Genomic DNA, 25,102 nt, shown 5'->3' on the forward strand with positions numbered 1-25,102 from the left:
GCAACTCGCCTTCTCTTCTACCCTCTACTCCTCACCCTCCTTAAATCACCTTCCTTTCTTTTTTTTTCCCCTCCAGTAGTATTGGACATTCTCTATCATGCTGTATAATTCACTCACTATGTTTAGTCTTTACTGTTTACCTCCCATCAGCTGTAAGATGAGCTCCACGAGGGCAGAGATTTTTTTTTAGTGATGAATATCAAGTACATAGAACAGTGCCTGACACCCTGATACATAGCAATGATCAATAATTAATTAAGTTAATAATTTAATTAATAAATGAATTTTCCCAATATTTCACAGTATTAGTGGAGCTATGATTGAACACCAGGAGTCTGCTAACTTCTGAGCCTGTGCACTTAAATTCTCTCTCTTTCTGTGTGTGTGTGTGTGTGTGTGTATGTCTATGTCTACATATGTATTTAAATTTATTATTTATTTAATCTTTTGAACAATTGTAATAGAAAACCAATCATTATACATATGGTAGAAAATCTACTAAAACAAAAATAGATATAGGGAATGTTTTTAGGCTGAAACAAGAAAACTATTTTACTGTGGGAAGCTGTTTCAGCTTCAAAATACTTTTGAAAATATTTTGAAGATTAAGTTATTTATTATATAAATGATTTAAACCACACTTGAAATATAGTAGGTGTTCAAAAGGGAAGCTATTAATATTTATAAAACATGAACAATGATATTTATTGATTAGGTGGCTTTAAGAATTAAACGCCATGATCTGTCTACATAGACATTATTAGTATGTTCCCTCCCCTTCCCCTCCACCCCCTATATTCAAGTTCAACATACTGGAAATTATAGCTATCACAGTGTTCATTTACTGTTTACTACAAAAACACAGACTGAAGCCAGAGACAGTTTCTTGTTAGAAAGGGAGTATGATGTAGTGGAAATTACATGGATTTGGGGTCAATAAAAATGTCAGTTTTTCAGTTATTAATTCTAGTTTTCTCAACTGTAAAACAGGGATAATACTACAAACCTTCTAGCACTGCTAACAAGATTAAGAATTAAGACCATGTATATCATTCTGCTAAATTCAAATTTCCTGCACTTGAGGGTATGGAGACTTTGTCCCTATTTTTGGTCATTGCTTTTACTCAGTGCTGAAGTATTTTAAACATTGTTTTTTCTTAAAGTCGTCTGAAACAGTCAGAGGACAGAACAGTCCCCTGTTGACTTCATCTGCGTGGTTCTGTTTCTTTTCATTTGATGGAATAGTCTACTGTTTGCTACTCCCTACCATCTCATGGAACTTTCAGTTTACCCTTTCTGCATTACTCCTATCGCATTATCTCTTTGTTCTTGTCTTTCTTTTCTCCTGCATGTCAACTTTGACTTTTCTTTTTTTCCCTTTTCTTGCCTTCCTTTTCCTGGGATGACTATTCTAAATACATGAAGACTGAGCTATTGCAAAGATACTAATATTCATTTCTGAATGATTCAGTTTACAAGGTAATTATATAAAAGTCAAATATGAAAAAAAAATCACATTACACATTACTATTCAGAGAAAATTTCTCCTTAAAACAATTTTTCAAGTGAGGGAGTGTTTTCCTCAAGTATCTGTTTTATAAAATTTAGATGATGATACATTTTGCTTCATAAAATAAAGCATATATATATGCTATTTGCTAATATATATTCTATTGTGTATATATAATGCAAATTAGTCAATATGAAAAAAAGCAATGTTTAGCTCCTCCAAAATTTGGGATACAGAATGTAAATCCAAAGGGGATACTTTTGAAGGAAGTGATTTTTGAAAATGTTGCTGTCAACCAAAGCAAATGATGGACAGAAAGTTCTCTCAGGCAAAATCCTCAACTAGGAACTGAAAAGACCTGTTCCAGTAAAGCAGAGAAGGTTTTATCTTCTCCTTTAAAAAACTTCTCCCTAAATTTAAAAGAAAACATAGAAATTAAAGGAACACCAACCTATGGATAACACAAAAAAATAATGGTTTTTATAAAACTAAAAGTTAGGAGGATCTTTTTCATCTTCCTGCTCAAATTGCTTTAGGAAAGTTCCTGAAATTAAACATGGCACAGATTTTCTTTTTTCCCCAATGTTTTTAAGTTTAGGGTATAATAGAATATAAAATGGACAAAGAAAATAAGTTACTTTGAGATACAAGAGAGTTAAAAAAAAAAACCTTTTAAAGGCTAAATGAGTTTCTATGTATTTATGTTTTCAATCAATATTTGTTTAATGAATCACTAAATAATGAAGGCGTCCTCATTAAGGAATCAGTTGTTCAGTGATATATTTGAAGAATTGTGTATGTAATGATAATAATAAACCAAATTGTAGTCTGAAATGTACATATATTTAGAAAGATTTCACTGTGGATAGATTATCCAAACTGACTTTTACAGAGTGTAATGATGTAAATGGAAGGACAAAATTTCTTTTCATAAGAATTTCAGGTTTGAGGACATCATTGAGAGTTGTTGGAGAAAGTCTGTTTCATTTATTTATTCTACATGTATTTAAGAAGTGCCTGGTATATACCAGACACTATCTTGATAGTGGGATACACAGTTGGAAAGATAAGGACTCAGTGTGAAAGAACCCCAGGTGTAGAGAGCAGACACCCAGGTAACTGGTGTATAGTAAGTGCCATAATAGAGGTATGCCCATGAAGTTATATAGAGTTAGAGAAGGGGATACTTAATTACTTGATTTTGTTACAGTTTCAGAGAGGAAGTAATACTGGGTTTAAAGCTTGAAAGATAGTGGGAGTTGTCAGGTGGAGAAGTAAACTGACATTCAAAGACTAGGAAAGAAAAGCAGCTCAAAACGGCCGTGACTTGAATGAGAAAGGTTAAATTGTACAGGTGATTAAAGCTGTGATTAAATAATTTTAAAATGGTTTTCCTTTCATAGCTAGAGAATCTAATAATCTAGACAGCAACATGGATCTATAAAAGAGCAGGTACTCATATGGTCTATAATAGTTTGTTAAATTACCTCTGCTTTTCTGATTTAACATTTTCTTTTAAGTAGAAAAAATACGTATACTATCAAAATATAAGTATAGGTACTATGAATAAAACTAAAAATATAAGTATAGGTACTATACATATTAGTTTTATAAATGAAGTATGTGTAATGTGGATTATTTTAGAAAGTACCTGAAAAGCACTGTGATTTTTCAAAAAGTGTTTTTCCTACAGTAGGTATTCTTTGATTAATGCCTGTGTCCTTTCCTTAATTCTCCTACACTTTTCTTTTCTGCTAAATGCCAGGCATTGTATCAGAAGATATGGATTCACTCTTTAGTAATTAGATTTATTTTAAATATTATAGTCAAACTTCCATATCCAATGAAGTTTATCTTTGGTAATCTATATACTTTATAAAAAATGTTGCTATTTCCAAAATTATTTTGTATTTTTTTTGGAGGGAACATTACCAGTCAAAGCAGGTTATAAGCTGGGCAAACAAATTAGTTTTCATTACTTTAGATTTATTCCTGACCCAGACTCTAATGTTTAGCCTGATCATCAAATTTATTCCTAACGCTTGCCTCTGGTTGATTCTGAGATGTTTTCAAAATTAAATCAGCTCTCAAGGGACAAATATTTTTCACCATTATGGATATTTAAATACTGTGCTGTGGGCACAGAGGGCAATTCCCAAAGAGGAGCTACCTAAATATTTTGAGTAATAACATCTATGTTAGAAAATAAGTAGCCTCCTTAAATGAATACTTCAAAAAATTACTAATATAAATGTCCAAGTATTGACATGCTTATTAAAATTTATCACATTTCTTTGGAATCAGACTCTGTAATCAGGAAGCATTTCAATTCAGTAATATTTCTTTCAAACATTTTGCCTGAATTGAAAATAAATATCTATTATGAGGCTGCTTTACTATAAAAAGCTAAGTCCCAACATGTTAAAAATTGTGCTTGATTTTTATAAAATATAATACGTACTAGTTTATAAAATATTAAATTTAAGAGGGTAGCAGAACTCTTTGTTCTAGATTTTGAAGTCCTTACATCTTATGATTCAGCATATTCCTGAGTGACATTCCGACAAACTAATCTCTTTAAGATCATGATAATAGATTCCCGATATTAGTGATAATTATTTTCATTAATTAAGTTGTGCTTGGCAAGTCAGTTGTTATTATGTCAATTTCTTCACATTTCTACAATGATAGAATTAAAATTCTAGTGTAATATGAAAAATCAAATAACTTAAGCTTCTACTACAAGGTTAATTTGATTGTATGGCGAAGATCACTTCCATTGATAAAAGCCAAAAGACACAGTCTTCTTATGTCAGGTTTGAATTATAATAATTTCAGTTGTTTTTTGTTAAATAAATATTAAGTTCCAGAATTCACTCACTTCTGCTCTTATTTAAAGGAATATACATCTTTGAAATTCTCTTATCAAAGCAAGCACATCAAAAGAATCTTAGAAAAGCCATCGATATGTCTAATAAAATAGAGAGTATGATAATAAACAAAGTCAAGAGGAAATTTTTATCACAAGAACGTAAAAAAAAACTCTCCTATGTGTCATTGATGTTTGCTGAAGTGTGACACATAACTGAAATATACAGGAGAAGGACCAATCTTATTAAAAATATATTCAATAGAATAAATGGAGGTAGCAATGCTTATGTGCCAAGAATTCTATTCTATAGAAAATACCAAATTTGAAAGTGATAGTTAGGCTAACATCATATAGAGGGTGTAAATGAAACTACAAAGGGAGATATCACAAACTTATTAAATGATGGTTTGGCAGTGAACTTTCAACTAGTCAGAAAAATGAGATACCTCATCCTACTTAAAACACTAATGATGAATTTCTCATTTGCCCTGCTGAATATTTCAGTGATGTGGTGAGCAAAGCATTCAGGGAAATTGCTACATTGGACCTAATTTTTGTCACCATGAGAAAACTAATTTGCAATAGATGAAAAAATACTAATAGAAAATGATATTGTGATTTTAGAGTCCAAAATAATCAAAGTATAATGGACATATCAGTCATGAGTCTTATATCACTGACTCCCACACAAGATCATTCCTCTAATCACTTGGAAGCTCAGTCTTCTCTTCAGAATGACTGAAATCAGAATCTGCAAATGGAGAAAAGGAATCTGTATTTCCAGGGTTCCCACAGACAATCCTGTTGGGGAATTAGGTTTTCCAGATAATTTCGCTGGGAACTGCAAAACTGTAGGCATTTGTCTTCCAGATTGAAATAATTTACCTGTAAGCATCAGTGCCCCAGCTCTGCTCAACTTTCTGGGAGTTGCTCTGTTTCTTTAGATGTAGAAAGTGTTGCATTGAAAAGGGAATTACAGATCAACCTTTTGGATATCTAAAAAATAGCACTCATACCAAAAAGAGGTAGCTTCCCAATATTCTGCAGACTTTGGTTTTTAGTTTGTTGTTTTGTTTTGTTTTTAGTGCAAGTGGCAAACAATGGAGAAGAAAATAAATCTCTCCTTACTACTCAAGAAATCGGACAAGTGTAGCCTATCCTAGAAGTTTATCTGCTATACTGCAATGCAGTTCTCTCAGGCTTTTACCTAGAGGAAATCCTTTCCACGTCTGGCAATTGGCTGACTGTCAGTCATAGTGTTCTGCATTGGGAATTTTTTAAAATTCTGCCTTTTATGTGTATATTAGTGGGAGTTGGAAGAGGATGCATCAGGGACTACCAGCCTGATCTTATTTTAATCCTAACTTCTGCCTCATTGATTCTTTGTGACAGATACAATTGTTTCTCTTCCATTGTCCTCTGTCTTGAGATGCCCTGCTGACCAAGTGAGGAATTGAAAAAGAAAGGAACAGAACTGTAAATATTCTATGTGTTTTTGTAAATGTTGGTCCTCTAATAAATGTAAAATAAGATCTTACCAACTGCACTTTAGAGAACTTAGTTAAATGAGGTCAACAAATACAATTGACCTTCATAGTCAACATCTAATAAGTTTACATTTTGCATTGTTGACTTAATCTCTACTTACATTATTTCATTTGAAGACACTGATGAGCCCCTTTTATTACCTCTCTGCAAAGCAGATATGATGATACCTGGATCCACAGAAGTTCATTAACTTGCCCAAATCTACACTGTGAACAACTCCATGTCTATGTTTACTTTCCCAGAGAAGATTCTTCCTTGATATTTGAGAATAAATGAATCAAATACTCCCTGCATGAATAAGATATAATTTGATCACAATAAGCATATACGTTTCTTTATTGAGTTTTAAACAAAAGTAAAACTCAGCCAAGTTTTAAGAGTATAAAGTTTTACAAATTAAACAGTAGTTTCTTGAAACTTGGGTAAATTCATTCTGTCAAGATTTTTTGAGGTCTTAGAATGTCACTACAGAAAGAATGTATCTTGTTCCCGTCTGCTGACATTGGATGCATGTCTTTAGGGAAAAAGCAGATGACTGCAGACTATATAGATTGCGAATTTAATAGTAAGTCAGCTTGAGTACTAAATTTCAGTGTATTGAATGTGAATGACTGCATCATTCCTTTGTCAAAGTTTTATTTACGCAGAGTGGTATGCACAGTAATTCTTCACCTATAATGGAGATAGTTTCACGAATTTTCTTCCGATGAAAAGGATGACAACATTTAAATACTTAATATGTTAGTGCAGTTGCTTAAAACTCATGTCAAATATTGATGAGTTTCAAAGAAAGAAAAATTTTACTTCTTATTTTCCATTCTGTTAAATTAAAAAAAGGACTGGATTTAAGAGATCTGAACTCTTAATACATACAACTTTGCTATTTAACTCATTTTCTTTTCTTGGTCTTGCTTTTCCTTGCTTCCTTCTCCATAAAGTTGGGGGGTGAGGTTGGAGGTTACAGAGAATTAGCACACTGATATTTACACTCTACTCCCATTACGTACTGTTGGCATGTGACATGAACAAGTGTTCTGTTGCTAATATCAAATCATAGGAATTTTTATCCAGTTTACAGGAAGTGAGGGGAAAAGTTAAGATTGGGATATTTTTCTCACTGTAAAGCTTTCTCCCATAAAATTTTTCTTAATCCTTTAAAATCTAATACTTCCTCTCTACTAATGAAGCCCAGCAGGTGATAAAATTAATGGGCAAATAGTAAATTGATATTAATTTGAACTGTAGAAAAGGGAAACACTAGAGAGCTCATTGTAACCTTATGCATGTCAATTCCTAGATTGTAGTAAACTCCACAAGGAAAGATACTATTATATTAGTCACAATAATATTAGCACCACCCTATTAAATACTACAGAATAGAGAATAGTGACATAAATTGACTTATTGAGTTACTAACTTTATATTGCATACAAGTAAGATAGCAGAGTCTCAGCTTCTGGTTCTATACATAAGGAGTTTGGAAGTGGCCACTCTGTCCTAACAAGTAAAAAGCTGAATAGACTGAAAAAGCAACAACTCTTCTTGGATTCATAAGAGTGGGGAGGACACAGGAGAAACTGCTACCCCGAAGACTGGAGATTCAGACAGGCGAATACAAGGATGCCTAGCCTACTGGAGGAGAGAATCACAAACAGAAACCACTATGGGTACCAATGCCTGGATAGAAAAGCCTGAACAGTAGTTGGCAAATTGCTGGAGGCTCAGTGTGGACAACTCTGAAAGTTAAAAACTTCTGAGGGACCAAGTCATCAAGGGGCCCCTAAGACCTAACTATATATTGTCTATAAAAACCCACTTTAATTATGAAGACACATATAGATTAAAAGTAAATAGAAGGAGAAAAATATACTTTGCTAACAATAACCAAAAGAAGCAGAAGTAACTGTCTTAATTTTAGACAGAGCAAAATTCAAAACAAGAAAATTTATTAGGGATAAAGAAATGCATTACATAATGATAAAGGAGTCAATTCATGTGCCCCCACCCCCAAAGCATCAAACAATATGAGGCAAAAACTGATAGAACTGCAAGGAAAATATATGACTTCACTATCATAGCTGGAGAATTTATCACCACTCTGTCAGAAATGGACAGATCCAACAGGCAGAAAATCTGATGGAAATAGTTGAACTCAAGAATACCATCAATCCGCTGGATATAATTGACATCTATAAATGACATCATCCAACAAGAGCAGAATACACATTCTCAAGCTCACATGGAACAGTCACCAAGCTAGGAAACATTTGGAACCATAAAACAAATATTAACAAATTTGAAAGAATAGAAACATACTATATCTGCTCTCAGACCATGGTGGAATTGAATTAGATCTCTATAAAGATATCTGGAAAATCCCCCAATACAGCCATACCTCGGAAGTATTCTTGTTCAGCTTCTCAGACCACTGTAATTAAGCTACTATTAGAATAAAGTGATTCACATGTTTTTTTGTTTCCCAGAGCATATGAAAGTTATGTTTACACTACACTATAGTCTACTATATGTGTAACAGTATTATGTCTGAAAAAACAATGTGTATACTTTATTTATTTATTTATTTATTTATTTATTTTTAGAGGAGGTCCTGGGAATTGAGCCCAGGACCTTGTGCATGCTAGGCATGTGCTCTACCACTGAGCTATACCCTCCCCACCATGCAATGTTGTTTGACAGCATTTTACCCACAGTAGAACTTCTTACAGACAAGAGTCAGTCTTCTGAAACCCTGCTGCTGCTTTATCAACTAAGTCTGTGTAATATTCCAGATCCCTTGTTGTTATTTCAACAATATTCACAGCATCTTCACCAGGAGTAGATTCTACTTCAAGACACGCCTTTCTTTGTTTATCCAAAAGAAGACCCTCCGATCTATTCAAGTTTATCATGAGATTGCAGCAAGTCAGTCACATCTTCAGGTTCTACTTCCGATTGTAGTTCTCTTGCTATTTCCACCACATCTGCAGTTACTTCCTCCACTGAAGTCTTGAGCTCCTCTAAATCGTCTATGAGGATTGGAAGCAACGTCTTCCAAACTCCTATTAATGTTGACATTTTGATTTATTCCCATGAATTATAAATGTTCTTAATGGCATCTAGAACGGTGACTCCTTTCCAGAAGATTTTCAGTTGACTTTGCCCAGACCCATCAGAGGAATCACTGTCTATAACTATAGCCTTACAAAATGTATTTCTTAAACGATGAGATTTGAAAATCAGAATTACTCCTTGATGCATTAGCTGCAGAATGGACATTAGCAGGCATGAAAACAACATTAACCTTGCTGTACAGCTCCATCAGAGCTCTTAGGTGACCAGGTGTGATGTAAATGAGCAGTAATACTTTAAAAGAAATCTTTTTTTTTTTTTTCTGAGCAGTAGATCTCAACAGAGGATCTAAAATATACAGTAAACAATATTTTAAGCCAATGTACTGTTATCCAGGCTTTGCTGTTCCATTTATAGAGCAAGGCAGAATCAATTTAGCATAATGTTGAAGGGCCCTAGGGTATTTGAAATGATAAATAAGCATTGGCTTCCACTTAAAGTTACCAGCTATGTTAGTTCTTAAGAGAGTCAGCCTATCCTTTGAAGCTTTGAAGCAAGTCACTGACTTCTTTCCAGCTATGAAAATAATAGTTGTCATCTTCTTCCAATAGAAGCTTATTTCATCTACATTGAAAATCTGTAGTGTAGCCACCCTCATTACTTATCTTAGCTAGATCTTCTGGAGAACTTACTGCAGCTTCTATATCAGCACTTGCTGCTTCACCTTGCACTTTTATGTTATGAAGACAACTTCTTTCCTTAAACTTCATGAACCAACCTCTGCTTGTTTCAAACTTTCCTTCAGAAGCTTCCTCACCTCTCTCAACCTTCATAGAGAAAACTATAGACCAAGATCTCTCATAAATATAGATCCAAAAAGTCTTCAACAAAATTTTAGCAAATCAAATTCAACAATGTATAAAAAGATCTGTATACCATGATTAAGTGGGATTTATTCCAGGTATATCAGACCAGTTCAACATATAAAATTAATTACTGTCATCCATAGCATCAACAGGCTAAAAAGGAAATATCACATGATTGTATCAGTAGATACACCATTTTATTTATAGTGTCCAAAAAGTAGAAACCACCTAAATGTTCATCAATTAATGAATACATAAAATGAACACATAAACAAAATTTAATATGCTCATACAATGGAATGTTATTAAGCAATAAAATTAATAAACTACTGATACAAGGTACAACATGAATGGACCTTAGAACATTTGCTGAAAAAACAGTCACAAATATTCATATATTGTATTGTATGATTCTATTTATATGAAATGTCCATATTAAGCCATTCTATAGAGACCAACATTAAATTAGAAGTTACTTTAGAATGGGAGAAATGGGTGGGGGTAGGGAGAGTGGCTGCTGATGGATATGAAGTTTCTTTTGAGGACTGATGAAAATGTCCTAAAATTAGATCATGGTGTTGGTTACACAACTTTGTAAATACACTAAAAACAATTTTAAATGTGTGAGTTGAACAGTATGTTAATTATACTGTTGGAAAAAAAAGGTATAAAATCTTCGGTTGGTCCTGCTGAGTGATGAGTTAGATAATTATTTCAAATTCTTAAAAAAAATGAGTTCTACCATCCATCCAAGTTGTAGAATATCAAGTATTATTCAGGAGTTCCTGAAACATGCTGGGTAAAAACAAAACAAAACAAAACATAAATTAAAAAAAAAATGGCAGTCAGATAGGCAGGATACCACTCACAAAGAAGGTAAGATTCCAGAATACAAAGTGCAAAAGGAAAGTAATAATGAACCTAGAATTCTGAACTAACCAAGCTGTCATTTAAAAATAAAGGCAAAATAAATGCATTTTCAGGCATAGAAGGACTTAAATGTTTCCTACTCATAAAATTTTCCCTGAAGAATTACAAAAGGATAATATATATTCTCAAAAGTAATCTGGAGAAAAGAAGCTACATTAATAAAGCAACACTGAACCAAAATATTGGTAGATAATGCTGATAAAAATAAGCAATGAGTCAAAAATAATAGTCCCAGGAACAGAATAATGAGAAAAACATGTCTATCACTGTAGGTATGTACATTTGAAAGAAGCTGAAAGAAGTAATAGATAATAATGAGGAAGTTGTGAGATGAAAGAGATGGAAGAGATGGAAGAGAAGTTAGAGTATACTGCTTTCATTCTTTTATTGAGAAGGAAAATGGCCATGTTTTTAGACTTTTAAAATCTGAATTAAATATTGCTGTTAAGTTTAATAGACTTTTCCAGTAATGACAAATAATTCATAAGAACCCTATCATTGAACACAACTAGAAGAATCAGAAAAAATGTGAAAGCAACAACAACAAATTAAAAAAAAAAAACTCCTTGCATATGGTAACAAATTACTGGATAAAGAAGACAGAAATCCAGAGTGTAGGGTCCTATATTTCTTCTGTGGAGGCATTTACTGATTCCAGGAAGAGGCAGCCAAAAGTCTAAGAGACTGAACTCCTCATTTAGCAACCTATTGGGCTAGAAGGATAAAATTCAATGATCAGGTTTCAAGACAAAATTCAGAGACACATGTTTTCTCCTCTAGACCCTGACAGGCTATAGTCTAGCAACAAAGGAGAAAAAGGTGAAGGTAGACTCTTGTGGGAACTTTAGCAACTTGTGGAACTGCAGCCAAACTGTGTTATAAAAGGGACATTTGCTAAAAGAAATAAAAGCTGAACTGTGAAGTCTCCATTTTAAGAATATAGGGACTCTGTTTAGGGAAATATATTTTAGAGTGCTGTTTTTCAATTTCTTAGACTACAACCCCACAATAAATGTTACATTTTTCATTACAATCCAGTAGCACACACACATAAACCTTAAATTGACTTATGATTCATGAAACATGATTTACACCTACTATGTATGTTATATTCTTACACCCTTTGTTTTTTCTAATTTTTTAATGCAGACAACTAAATTAGTTTTAGAACCAACTGCTGATTTACAACCCACAGATTTAAAAACACTACAGCAAATAATTTCTCACCCATGAGTATTAGAAAAGAGGCATCAATAAAGATAGTTATAGAAAAATATTTATGAATTAGGAACAAGTTAAATTGCATCAATATAGAAATGAGCTACATACTTTAAATATGTGCATTTTATTATACATGTTATACCAAAAGTGATTCAAATATGGAATAAAAGTGAGAAAAAACTATATAAGTAAAATATAGTTTTGAATGATAAAATATATTTTCCAAACTTGTAAGCCAATGTATTTGAAAATTTCAAAAAGTGGGTAAATTCTAGAAATACATAAATAGTATTAAAAAGAAGTACACAAGTATTAAAAAGAATATTTTTAATGAACCAAATCTTCCTGAGATTTAAAAGAATATTAATAATTCTAATAAAAACACATGCACTTGTCCTTGGTTTGGGTGTTCTTTGCATGAGGTACTATCTCTGTCTGTCTGTCTATCTATCTATCTATCTATCTATCTATCTATCCATCTATCCATCCATTTATCTATCATGTGTCTAATCCCTTGAAAAAAGATTATGAGAGTGAGAGGGGAGAGAGGGCTATTCAGCTGTTCAATACTTTTTATTAATCTATAATATTATTGATACCAAAGCAGTGTAGAAAGTGAACAGTATAATACAGTTAAAATGAAATAAATTGCTAATGGCTAGTGAGCAAATTGGAATATCAAATTAACTATGTATTTAAATATATGCATATATATTTCATGATCAGATTGGTTTTATCCAAAGATGATTCGAATATGATTCAAAATAAGAAACTATCATGTAGTGCACTGTGTTAATGGACTAAAGGAGAAAATTTAACTATTATCTCTGTTTTCAGAGGCGGCTTTTGATTAAGTTCAGTGCTCATTTATTATAGATGTTGGACGAGAATGTAAATTCCTTAACTAAGTGTCAACACACCAAAAGGCACACAGAAAACACATTCTCGAAATACTGTTATTAGATAACTTCTTACTAAAGTAGTAAGTCTGTCTTCTTAAACATAGTCTTAGGAGAGCTACCCAATGTGGTAAGAGTTGAAAATTTTGAGTTTATTAGGAAGATAAGGGAAAAATAATTTCAGTTTTGGTAGATAATGTAACTGTCAACAGGGAGAAGCACCACAATTAATTGCAAAGTTATTAGAAATAATTATATACTTCAGCAGTGTTTTCAGAAAAAGATAAAACTACAAAATTTAAAGTCATTTTCAATATCAGTGATAACAAACAAAAATAAATGTACAATTCACAATATCCAAGACATAACACAAAATAGAAAGTACTCAAACAATGCTTGAAAAAATATAATGCACAAAAATCTGTAGAGAATTGTTAAATTCTAACAGAAGACATAAAAATATATGGGATGAATGGGAAGACATACCATGTTCATTGTTGAATCACTGAATATTGTGAATATAATAATTCTCCAAAACTGAATTTATAAATTCAATAAATGCTGTAAAAATTCTGGCAAGATTTTGACATTAGAATAAATATTCCAATAGAAGAATCATGCTAATAAAAATCTGGAAAATATGAAGGATGAAGATTACTCTTATGAGATGTTAAGAGAGACTGAAAATTAAAAAATAAAAATTGATAAACTAATGGAATAAAATACAGAATTCAGAAACAAACCCATGCACAGGTGAGAATTTGATATAAGATATATACATATAAATTATTTTCTAACATAAGTAAGTTAGAAAATAATAGACTATTAAGTAAATATTATTTTTATAAAAGAGGAGAAACTAAATTGGAGATTTAATTAACATGGTATTCAAAAATTAACTCCAAATGGATAAAAGTCCGAAGTTAAGAAGAATAGTAAGATTAAGGAAGAAAATACAGAATACTTCTGTTACTTTGTAGATGGTAAGATTCTTTTAAATAATACTCCATTATTTATTAATTATCCATTATAAGATATTTGAAAAAAAAATAATAATAAACCTAAGGATTTCTGACCAATAAAGTAATAAAGATATTATAAGGTGACAGATTGAACATATATTACTGATGGATTAACACCTAAATTTTTAAAGGAATGTCTAGAAGTCAATAAGGAAAAACCGGATAAATATTGTTGATAAGCAAGTAATAGAATGGGAAACCTGAATAGAAAATTATAAAAGAAGTGCTCAAGCTCTAAGATAAATTTAAAAAAAAAAACTAAGAAATGAGAAACATCTTTACTCCCATCAGACTTGGAAAAAAATAAAATTGAAAATGACATCAGTAGGTGGTATGATTACAAGAGAATAAGAACCCTTGTTATTTTTCTAGTGAGGGAGTTTAGTGACCAAACCATTCGGAAAGCAGTCTGGCAAAACCTAATGCCAGTAATCAGTCACAGTACTTTAAATATCCAGAAAAGCCACTCCTGTTTAACACCTGGTAGTAATTTGGGCTGGTGCACTAGAAGGCACTTTTTTGGGGAAAGCTCATCATTCTGGTGGCTAGGAAGTAGCAACAGGTGTGATAGCATTATCTGTTTATTTTCCTTCCCTCCCTAACCTCAACACAGCCTTCCTGGGGTCAAAGTATACTCCCCTGCACCACTGACTTTGCTTGAGCTCTGCAGAGATTTAATTGCTCTGCATATCCATATGCAGGAAATGTGTTGTAAATCACTGAGATTTTGTTTATTCTACAGCGTTACTGAAGAACAACCTCACTTAATACAATGAATAAATTGTGGGGTATACATAAGTTTGAATACAATATAATAAGAATTAATAGTGATTTAGATTTTTAAAGTGCAAATAGGATAGTTCTTAAAATATACTTTTGCATTACAGATAAAATTGTATTTATGGCAAAATATATTTAAAATATTTCATATTCAAATAAAATAAGAGAGAGGCTTTGCACAGAGTGATGCAGATAGTGTGTCATGAATCATACCTGAGGTCCAAATTCAATATACATATATAACAGATATAGCAAAATATTAACCATTATTAATGCTGGGTCTTGAGGCTTGATATTTGTAATATTATTTTTGTAACTTAATGTGTTTTTAAAGTATAAAAATTTACCTTTACTTTTTGTCATTCTAAAATCACATAGGCATTTAAATTTTCTTCTCTTTATCTCATACCTTCATACATTCATTGCTTAAATTTTTAAACTCATAATATTATAGTTCATTAGATTATTTTCCTGCCCTTAATATTCATCTAAAGGTGCCTGATAGCTCAGTTTCTGGCAGTATCACTTCTGCAGAAAATGTTTTTTAAGTTGAACTAAATTGAGTTAATTATGTATCATGATGTTCCTCTGATATATGTCAAATTAATAGCAATTTTTTAGATTCAAAGGAAAAAGTAATTTCTCATAAATATGAATCTAGTAAATTTTATTTTAAAGTTTATATTCATTCTCTTCTACCATACAATGGTTTGTCTGTTCAGGCTGTACGTATATACCTGATGATCTTCTCAACCGTCTAACATCAACTCTCTTCCAGCTGTCAACATAGTGAAATCTAGAGGTGACTTGTTCACCGTTTTACATTCAGAATCCAAAGACTGCTTGCCACACAGAAAGCACTGAATGCATATTTGTTGAATACATAAATGAATTATAATAGTTAATGGCAAAAATAACCAAGAGTAATAGAGCGGTTTATAGTATAGAAAGTTTTCAGTCATGTTGGTTATCACTATAAAATTGCAAAGTGATTGTTACTACTGCCATTTTGCATCAAAGAAAACTGAGTGCCAGGAAGACTAAGTAATTTGCTTGAGGTCACTAGGTTAGTACTTCAAAGATCTATCATGTGATTTTATGTCTTCTGATAACCAAGAGATCCTTAGATAATTTAAATGTATTTCATTCCTAATATAGAAATCCTCAAAGTAATAAATAATGCATTACTAGAGAAAATGTCACATAACCGTTTCCAACTTTATCTTCTGCCCTTTTGTCTGTCCCTGAAGGTCACGTTTTACTCTTCCTCATGCCTACTATTAGAAGAAGGGAGCAACAAAGGATTGCAAATTGATTAGTAATAAGATTGTGGAAAGTTCTGTGATCCTCCATGACTGGTTAGACCCAAAGGGCTAATTTCAGCTTTGGAAAAAAAAATATATATACATATACTTAGAAACGTAATAAAACCTTAATTGGGTAGAGAGAAATTATATTCAAATCAGAGAGAGATTAGAAAAAATAATTGAACTTTTTGAAAAGAAAATAGTTTTTTTAAGTTCTTAAGTATAATGCCAAGTCAGTTGAGTTTTTTTGTCATGACTATTAGAATAAAATCATAAAAGTAACATTTTTCCTGACATATTTGGAAGAAATAGTAAGTTCATAACATATACATGTTAATTATTAATATTCTTAATTGTTTTTACTATTTAAGCAATTGAGCACACTTAAATATTTAAATATAACACTTTAATGTTATAGTCATATGAAATATTATAAATACATGCAATATGATAAACTGATTAAGAATAGACTTAAGGGAACTCCTTTCCTCTTGAAGAAATAGAGGCCTCATTAAATTGGCTTAATTCAGAGGTTTTTAATCTGAATGCTGAATATCCCTAAAGAGTCGATGGGCAAAATTTAAATAATCTTAACAACTGAATGTAAAGAAAATTACGTCTTTATTTTCACTAACCTCTACCTGAAATTAAGCTTTCCTTCAGTTGAGAATTTTGACAACCCCATAGTAGGATTAGCAGTACCAATCAGATATCTTCATATCTCATTGCAGTCATTAACAGATTAATCTTGAAATATTACTACTTTAAAATTATGGTAGTTATTAGATCCATTGCAAGATATTAATATTTAATGCATTAATCAGAAGTATATACATTAATTTACTGTATTACAATTAAAATATTTTAGTAGCTCTTTCAGTATACTTTTTTATAATTTTATATATTTGGTACATTTACGTGATTATTCTGATTTGAATAAGTCTTTAAGCTTTACAGGCTATTAAAGAACTAAAACACTTTTTTCATGATATTTAACTCAGAAACACTAATATTTAACAGCTTAAAATAAATATATAGAAGAAATAAAATATATATTTATTAAAGTAAAACTATATCTTTTATAAAAATATTATCATGGCTAACATTACAGTCTACATCTATCCTCACATGGTGGCTTTTAGGACATTTCAAAATATGATAGATAATAGTTGACCTGTGTGTGTTGTTTAGGAAAAATTGCTTGAGGTTTTTTTTTTTTTTTTTTTTGTCTTTGTTTATAAAGAGTTGGCTACTGGGATTGGATAAATGTTGGAAATTCCCAGTTGGTGGTGCTTTGGGCAAGAAGAAAGGCATATTTCATTTGTATTCCCCCAAAAGGATGGTAGTTCTAGAACTTTCCAACATTCATTGGGCAGGAAATAGAGACAGTTATTTGGTGGGAGCTGTCAGGACTATTTATGAGTTGGGGCCCAGAAATATATCCCAAACTCATTAAAACTTTTTCGAAGATCTCTGTGAAATGTGGTTTATTTGTCAGAAAAGGATGCAAGTAGATTGAAAAGACAGAAATTTCAGTGAAACTAGTTCTCCTTCTTTCTTCCAAGAAATAAGCTAGCCATTTTGTAAGGTCTCAATGAATTTCCCCTTTCTTAAAGTCTCCAACAGAGGATGAATGGGGCAACATCACTGAAAGCCTCTTTTGGGATTTTCCTATTGATAATTCACTCTGAGTAGGAGCTCTGCATTCTTATTACATAACATTTCTTACCATGGCACAGATTTGCACCTGCACTGTAACATAGCTCTATGTCTTCAGATAACCAATAGGAACCTGACTTCTCTTCCAGAGAGTGCCTTAGTGTTTTAATGTATATGAGAAATACCGGGGAGAAAATTTACATCTAGCAGCAGTGAATGCTTCTTCATACTAAACGAGATACATATTTTCCTCTGCTTTTTTTTGCCAGTATGATCAACATTTATTCAGGGAAAAACAGCTACCAGTTGTCACAAGGAATAAAGTAACACACACACACACACATCTCACACAAACAAACCCCATTTTCAAAGCTTACCATGTGGAGCATGATGTTAGTCCCTGGAGGTACAGACTGACAGGGTAATACTACTGCCCTCTAAGGAACTAATTTTGATTACTTTGTAATAGATGCTATAATACTGTTCTGCCCCCAGCCCTGCCTTAAAATTTTTATCTTTTAAGTCTGCACTAATCTACAGGCTCGCCCTTTATCCCTTTCTGTGATATACTGTTTGCCTGTTGCTGATTTCATATTAATGGTGCAGTTCAAGATGTTATACAACCTGAGCTGTTTAACCTGTAGACTTCGCCATCGTCTAAATGTTGCTGATTGTAAACTCATTGTGCAGTTCAAGATGTAGTTCTTTCCACTATTTTTTCCCTCTGTATAAGCAGGTGAATTCAAAGGCTTGTTCAGACCTAGGTTCCATCCCTGGACAAGACTACAGGTAGTGGTGTGTTCTTTCATCAGGGGGAATATTATGTCCCCTTGGCCCTATTTTTGTGACATTTGTAGCTGTAGATGGTCAGTGTTTAGATCCACTCATTCATTGAGGCTTCAGAGTGATAGTATTCTGCTTTAATGATTAAAAATATATCAGCTAGATATACTTCTATAAAGTGATACTTCCTTTAAATTGTTATTTGGTTTGCCAGTGATACAGCTCATATAAAAAAGGTAGGACATTCATGCCTGTTTTTTCCTCTTTATTTTCAATTGTCAGGACTGATGAATGAGTTTTCTAATTATTCTCCAAAATAAAAACTCATTAATTTAAAAGTTTTTGATGAATTACAATCCATTACAATGATTTTCCTTATTGATGATCAAATTTTCCCTTCTTTGACCAATGGGTGGCTTTTAATTTTAGACTCCAAGACTGTGGGAAATAAATTTTTGTTGTTTAAGCCACTCAGTCTACCATACATATTTTGTTTTGGCAGTCTGAGCTGACTAAGACATCTTGAAACCAAAATTAACCTTCAGCTCAGTTCTTTATTGACCTCCAGTTCTGTTTTTCCATTTCCATGAGAATGCCATCTCCTTATTACCTTACTTAAATCTTTACAGTAACCCTCCCTCTTACTTGTGTTTTTTGGAGAAAAACTGATTTTTTTCAAAGTAAAACAAAACAATTTCAAGGCATGATATTAAATTCTAGTTAAATTGTTACAATCTAGATCTTTGCAGGTATGTTAGATATAATGTAGAGACTCAATTTGTAAAATGACAATCAAAACCTTAAACAAAACAGTTTATAATAACTTCCTTTTACATTTGACACAGTTTCCTTATTTCTAATTACCTGGGCTCTTGTTTCAAATTTTTAGTGCTGTATGCTCGAGCAGATAAAACCTTAGTGATACTGAAATTGTTTTACCAATTTGCACAATAAAATAATTACATTCTGGCTTAACTTGTTAAAAAAAAAAGAGGATCCAGGTGGCTATAAATTTTTTACATTTATAAACATATCAGGATTAAAACTGGCAGCTTGGTGAACTGTTCACAGATGTTTGGCACAAATGATAGGAGTTTACTTACCAGAATGAGGTGCAAAGTACAAAACCAGGGGCAGCACAGCCTGGCACATTTCCTGGTATAACAGAGTAGGTCAAAGTGATGAAAATGCCCTGAGAGTCATGATGTTTTATAAAATCATGTTTCTCAGGAACTTTAAATTTTTTCTTAGCTCCAGTTTAAAAAAAATGTCAAGCAAATAGTATTTTTTAAACAAAATGTGCAAATGATAAAAATACCAGAATTTTCATGTGATAGCAAAGCCCGTCCTTCTTTGTTAGTGCACTATAAAACTTGCAAGTACCTACATGATTATAATTATAAGGTATTGGTAACAGTTTTCATCTTTGAAACTTTTAAGTCCTTCCGTGTGAGACATTTGATTAATCAGAGTTATTCAGGCTCTCCTTTATCAGGTCCTGCCAGGTTGATGCTGCCTCCTATCTTCTCTAAACCACACTGGTCCTCCCTAGCCCCTCTCAGATTTGTCTTATAATAGTTAATGTTAGAGATCATCTCATCTCTCCATTTCCAGGCAGCACCCAAACCAGTATCCATGTTGATTCCTATCTAGAACCTCCAGCAGCTCTTAGCATAGAGTCCAGCTCGCAGTGGGCACTGTGTGTAGTAGCACACTGTCTGATGAATGTAATTTTCTTCTAGGTAAATTCTCTACCCACTTTGATAATAAGAATCTTGAGTATGTTCATTAAATGGTATACAGTCAGCCCAGACAATCTGTCTATAAAATGGTTGTTTTATGTCTCTTAAGTTTAAGGTAAGTTGTTATACACCCCTAACAACTGGAACAGAAGATATTGTTGTGAGGAAGCAAAATTATTAAATTCCTTATTAATTAAATGCTTAATTGAAATATCTTATAATTTGTACATTTAAAGGAAATTTTAACCATTTCAGAGATACGTATAATTGAAAGTCTACTTTCCCTAAAAATAAATTAAAATTCATTTCTTGTTGAGAGTGATACAAAGATTCTTAAAACAAATTACATAATTATATACATCAACAATAGCTGCAAGACCTCACAGTGATTAGAATGTCAGTGGACTATTAACTTCACTGCTAATGCCATTGATTAAAGTGAAGTAATGGGATAGGCTACTACTGAAGAAGTTGATGTATAAAATATTGGAAGGTAACACTTGGTGTTTCACACCTATCTCTCTCTCTATCTACATATATAGATATATATTTGTGTGTATGTGTATATGTATATATACATATATATGTAAGTTGAGATATATTATCCCTACTTGCTTAATTGCTTGTGGCTGTATATGACTTAAGGTTACTTGGCAAAATGGGGATCTCATTACAATGAAGGAATTCAAGAGATCTGGAGAAAGTCCAGGTCCCATAAAATATAATATGAAAATTCTTAAGCTTTGAACTGATGTTAAATGACATAAACACCCTAGAATTTATGCATTCTCACAAGAGTACCACTATAACATAATTCATCTTGACACATCATCAGCCAGTCAAATTAAATGCATCAAACACAAGGAGTTACAAGAAAAGCAATGTACAACATAGTCCATATTGTAGTGGGCATTTATCCTATCGTTTAATGTGAAGGCGATCTTTGTACTATATAAGAACCACCGTGGTTGCTTTTTCTCTGAATTCTGTACTTTTTAAAATTGACTTCAAAATATCTGTTCTTTTTATATAAAAATTTACCAATCTGTTATAAAACCATATGAAAAGTAGATGACACTTATTTCATAGATTAACCTAAAGTCAAATGTGTTTTAATAAAGTATTTATTAATTTTAAAGTATTTATAAATAAAATAAAGTATATCATATATTGAAACTTCATTAACATATTTTAAAGATTGTTAAATAATGTTGGAAAAGCAACAAGATTGGTGCAAATTACTGTTAAAAATGTTGGTACAAGTAAAAATTAATATTCTTTATTGCTCTTTTAAAATTTATGTAGTAGGATGAATTTGTATTTCTCTTTCAAAAAAAGAAAAAATCAGTCTTTTAGATTTTCCAGTTATTTCTTAAAGTCAGAAATTTATTTTTATGAAATATAACAAACGTTTGTGGTATTTTTCTAATTACTATTTTATAGGTAGGTAAATTTTGGCACTAACATTACTAATATTTTGATATCTTTGAGAATATAATATGACAGGGTAAGTTATATACAGTTCTTTATGTTAATTCAGTGATTTAATATAATTGCATCAAGTTAAGTTGTGCAAATCTTAAAAGTCATCTAAAGTTGCCCTATTCTTTCACACAGAAATGCAGACACACACACACACACACACACACACACACACACACAAACAAACTGTAGCATCCTAAACCACATCCTTGTTCAGTGACCTTCCCCAGGTTTTAGTGAATTCTCTGAGGCTTACAATTTCATGGCACATTTGGCTTCCAAGTTTCTGATGCTGCTGAAGATCCCCTGTGTCCCATCTCCTGAGGCTGTTACTATCTCTGTTCTCTTCCCTAACCTGAAACTCAGCTGTCTTTCCTTTGTGTACACAAATGCAACATAAAACAAATACCTTCAGAAGACGTTTGTATTTTGTTATGGTCTTAACCTAACATTTCAGATTAATGAAGGTATTTACTTCACAGCAATGCTAACTTGTTAGAATTAAAAACAGACATTGCCATCCTTAAACACCATTTGGTTAATTCAGCATGAATTATGAGTCACTTACCTATATGCTCTAGTCTGGTGCCTGTCAGCCTGGTCTTTCTCTTCTCTCATCCCTCCCATCTTTTCTTTTCTCTATATTCTCCAGTTTCCCCCAACTCCTAAGTTCTTAGTTATTTTTATGCCATAAAAATAGGCGTCTGATGCCAAACAATTCACTTCTTCTTTTAAACATAAGACCTAAATGCAGAAACCACCCATACATTCATTAATGACAATGGCAGAAGCTTCCAAATTATCTCTTTTCAAGAGCATATTAGAGAAGATCAGTTTTTATGGGCAGAACATAGGCAATAGAAGGGTTTTATTGTCCCATGTACTGTCAACCCTGATACAACAGGGGTCGAGGGCAGTATATACACTTCATTTATAAATTTATTCAGCAAACAATTAATGAACTAATACTTATTCTGTCACAAAGATAGGAAATTGAATACCAGGAATGCAAAATCCAATTGGATATAGCTTCGTAGCCAAGGAATTCAGGAATTCCTATGAGAAAAAAGAGAGTAAAGAGGTAATTACAATTAACATGGTGAGGTGGGATAAATTCAGAGCAACACACAACAGAAAGAGAGACAGAAGGTGGTATGGGGTGTTGGACAGAACATACCTATACAAGATGCAGTGAGATGAGGTGACAGTAGAGTAGGGGGAGGGTATCTTTAGGGAGACTACCCAGAAAAAAAGGTAAATCTGGATGATACCTCAAGAATGAGCTGGAATCATTAAAGTGAAGGAAAGGTATTTAGAGGATTTCCAGAATAGAATGCAAAATGAATAGATTTGTGGAGGAAATGCTTGAGTGTAGGGTATATAAAGGAAGAGTTGGTTAGAGAAGGGGATAAAGGTGTGGGTGAGAGGCTATCATAAAAATTGTGTTGCCATATGTAAGGATTTTATTTTATAGTAAAGTTAAGAAAAATTATTGATGATTTGGAAGCAAGAGAATGAACAGCTCTTTTCCTCAAATATTTACCTTTATTGGAACTTAATGAAGAATATTTAGGGGAAAACTATAAATGGAATACATACTATTTTTGATTCAACTATGCTTAAAAATATAAATACTACTTTGAGAAGGAAATTTTTTCTAGTATAAAAATCTAGCTTTTATGGCCAAACATGACTGATGCAATAATTTCGTTTAGAAATCCAGTTTGAAATAACTCAGGTCTCTGAATAAGCCAGGTGTCCTTTGTGAGGCTTCCTTTAGCTCTTTCTAGAGTGAGTTTTTAAATGGAAAGTGACCTTGAGCTATGAAAACTCAAAACTTCAAAAAAATCTACAAAGCCAACATTTGCATAAGCAGTAAAAAAACTATGCCCTAATTTTTCACATTCTTCCAAAATTTTTCTTATTTCACAAAAATGCTTACTTCACTCAAATTACGATTTTCCACATTCTATGATAAAGTCCTTTGAAACTATTTTATTTGGAACAAATCACCCATACATTCTTTTATGTGATTTTTTTTAAGCTTTAGGATTAGAATTGGTAGAACCAATGCATAAATAACTTGAAGATAGTCTTCATTTTCCATTCAAGTGATGATATGTTTGTAGAGAGACTGAAACCGTAGATTGATCAAACTATAGCTAACAAATCATAGGTGCCAAGAGGCAAGTATATGCCAATGAAAGAAGTTAGTTTTATTTCAGAAATCTTTTCTCGAGCCTCCCAGTGCTTAGCCTCTCTTTGCAGCCTAGCACCTGTTAAAATGATGTGCCAAAGTGTAAAGTATTGGAGCACACAAAAATGCCTTTCATAGCCAAGACCTTGTGTCGTATTGCAACAGCTGGCTGTAGAACAAGTGATCTAAAAGTCATTTGGAGTCTTGAAATCTGCTTTTATAGGGAAAATATGCGAAGTCAGACAATGAACTGAATAAATGCTCTCTCATCAGACCAAATTTCATGTTGGGACTGAATGAGATAGATTTATTGCTGTTTCATTGAAACCGAGCAGATGAGATTTTGGGGAGAATGTTTTTTATCCATCCTTATAGCTAGGATGAGTTTTATGCCATTCTTTTATCTGGGTTTTATTCCTATGGGAATAAACACACATTTTCCATATTTTGTATTTCTTAAGTGAAAGAAAAGAATGCATTGGGGGAAATGTTTTCTTAATAGATTTATTTGCCTGTTCTAGTTCTTTGCCTTTATGAGGCTCTTCGGACAAATTAGTGAGGTTAACTGACCTTACCAAGAATTACAACGAATTATGGATTTTTGAAGCTAGAACCAACTTTTAAATCATCCTCTCCAGTGATGTTTAAGTTATCCCAGGATGGCAGCCATTGTAGGGAAGTATGAGTGGGTAAGGGTGACCAAGGACACAGTAATTGTAACTCTGAACTCCCAATACCCCACTGAACAGGATAACTACCCTTGTGTCTGGTGTTTTTTTTTAATTTGCTTTTCTGAGTGATCTGTCACAGGAATATTGTTTTAAAAAGAGATTATTGTTTCTAAAAACGATGTTTTAGGCTGTATATCATTCTAATTTGAAAGATATGAATAATAAGAATATCTGACATCAACTCCAGTGACATTCATTCCAAATCTTTGTACTTGACATATTTTTCTTACCACTTGTAATTGGTAAATTTTATGTGTCAAGTTGACTGGGTCACAAGATGCTCATGTATTTGGTCAAATATTTTTCTGGGTGTGTCTGTGAGGGTGTTACTGGGTGAGATGAACATCTGAATCAGCAGACTGAGTAAAGCAGAGTGCCCTCCCTAATCAGTAGAAGGTGACCCTCCTCCAATCAGTAGAAGGCCTGACAAGAACAAAAAGACTGAGTAAAGGGGAACTCCTCCTACCTGAGTGTCTTGAGCTGG

At 32.5% G+C, this 25,102-nt stretch overlaps 1 long non-coding RNA gene across 1 annotated transcript; it reads right to left on the bottom strand.

The window, feature by feature from the left end:
- Window positions 1-357: 357 nt before the first annotated feature.
- On the bottom strand, window positions 358-22,543 carry LOC116667743. Its single transcript, XR_004324765.1, has 3 exons — window positions 21,836-22,543; window positions 9,774-9,777; window positions 358-370 (listed from the first exon to the last, which is right to left on the bottom strand). It is a non-coding gene; the product is annotated as an uncharacterized LOC116667743 (long non-coding RNA).
- Between the last annotated feature and the right edge of the window lie 2,559 nt (window positions 22,544-25,102).

Source organism: Camelus ferus, chromosome 12 (genome assembly GCF_009834535.1).
Source record: "Camelus ferus isolate YT-003-E chromosome 12, BCGSAC_Cfer_1.0, whole genome shotgun sequence".
NCBI lineage: Eukaryota > Metazoa > Chordata > Mammalia > Artiodactyla > Camelidae > Camelus > Camelus ferus.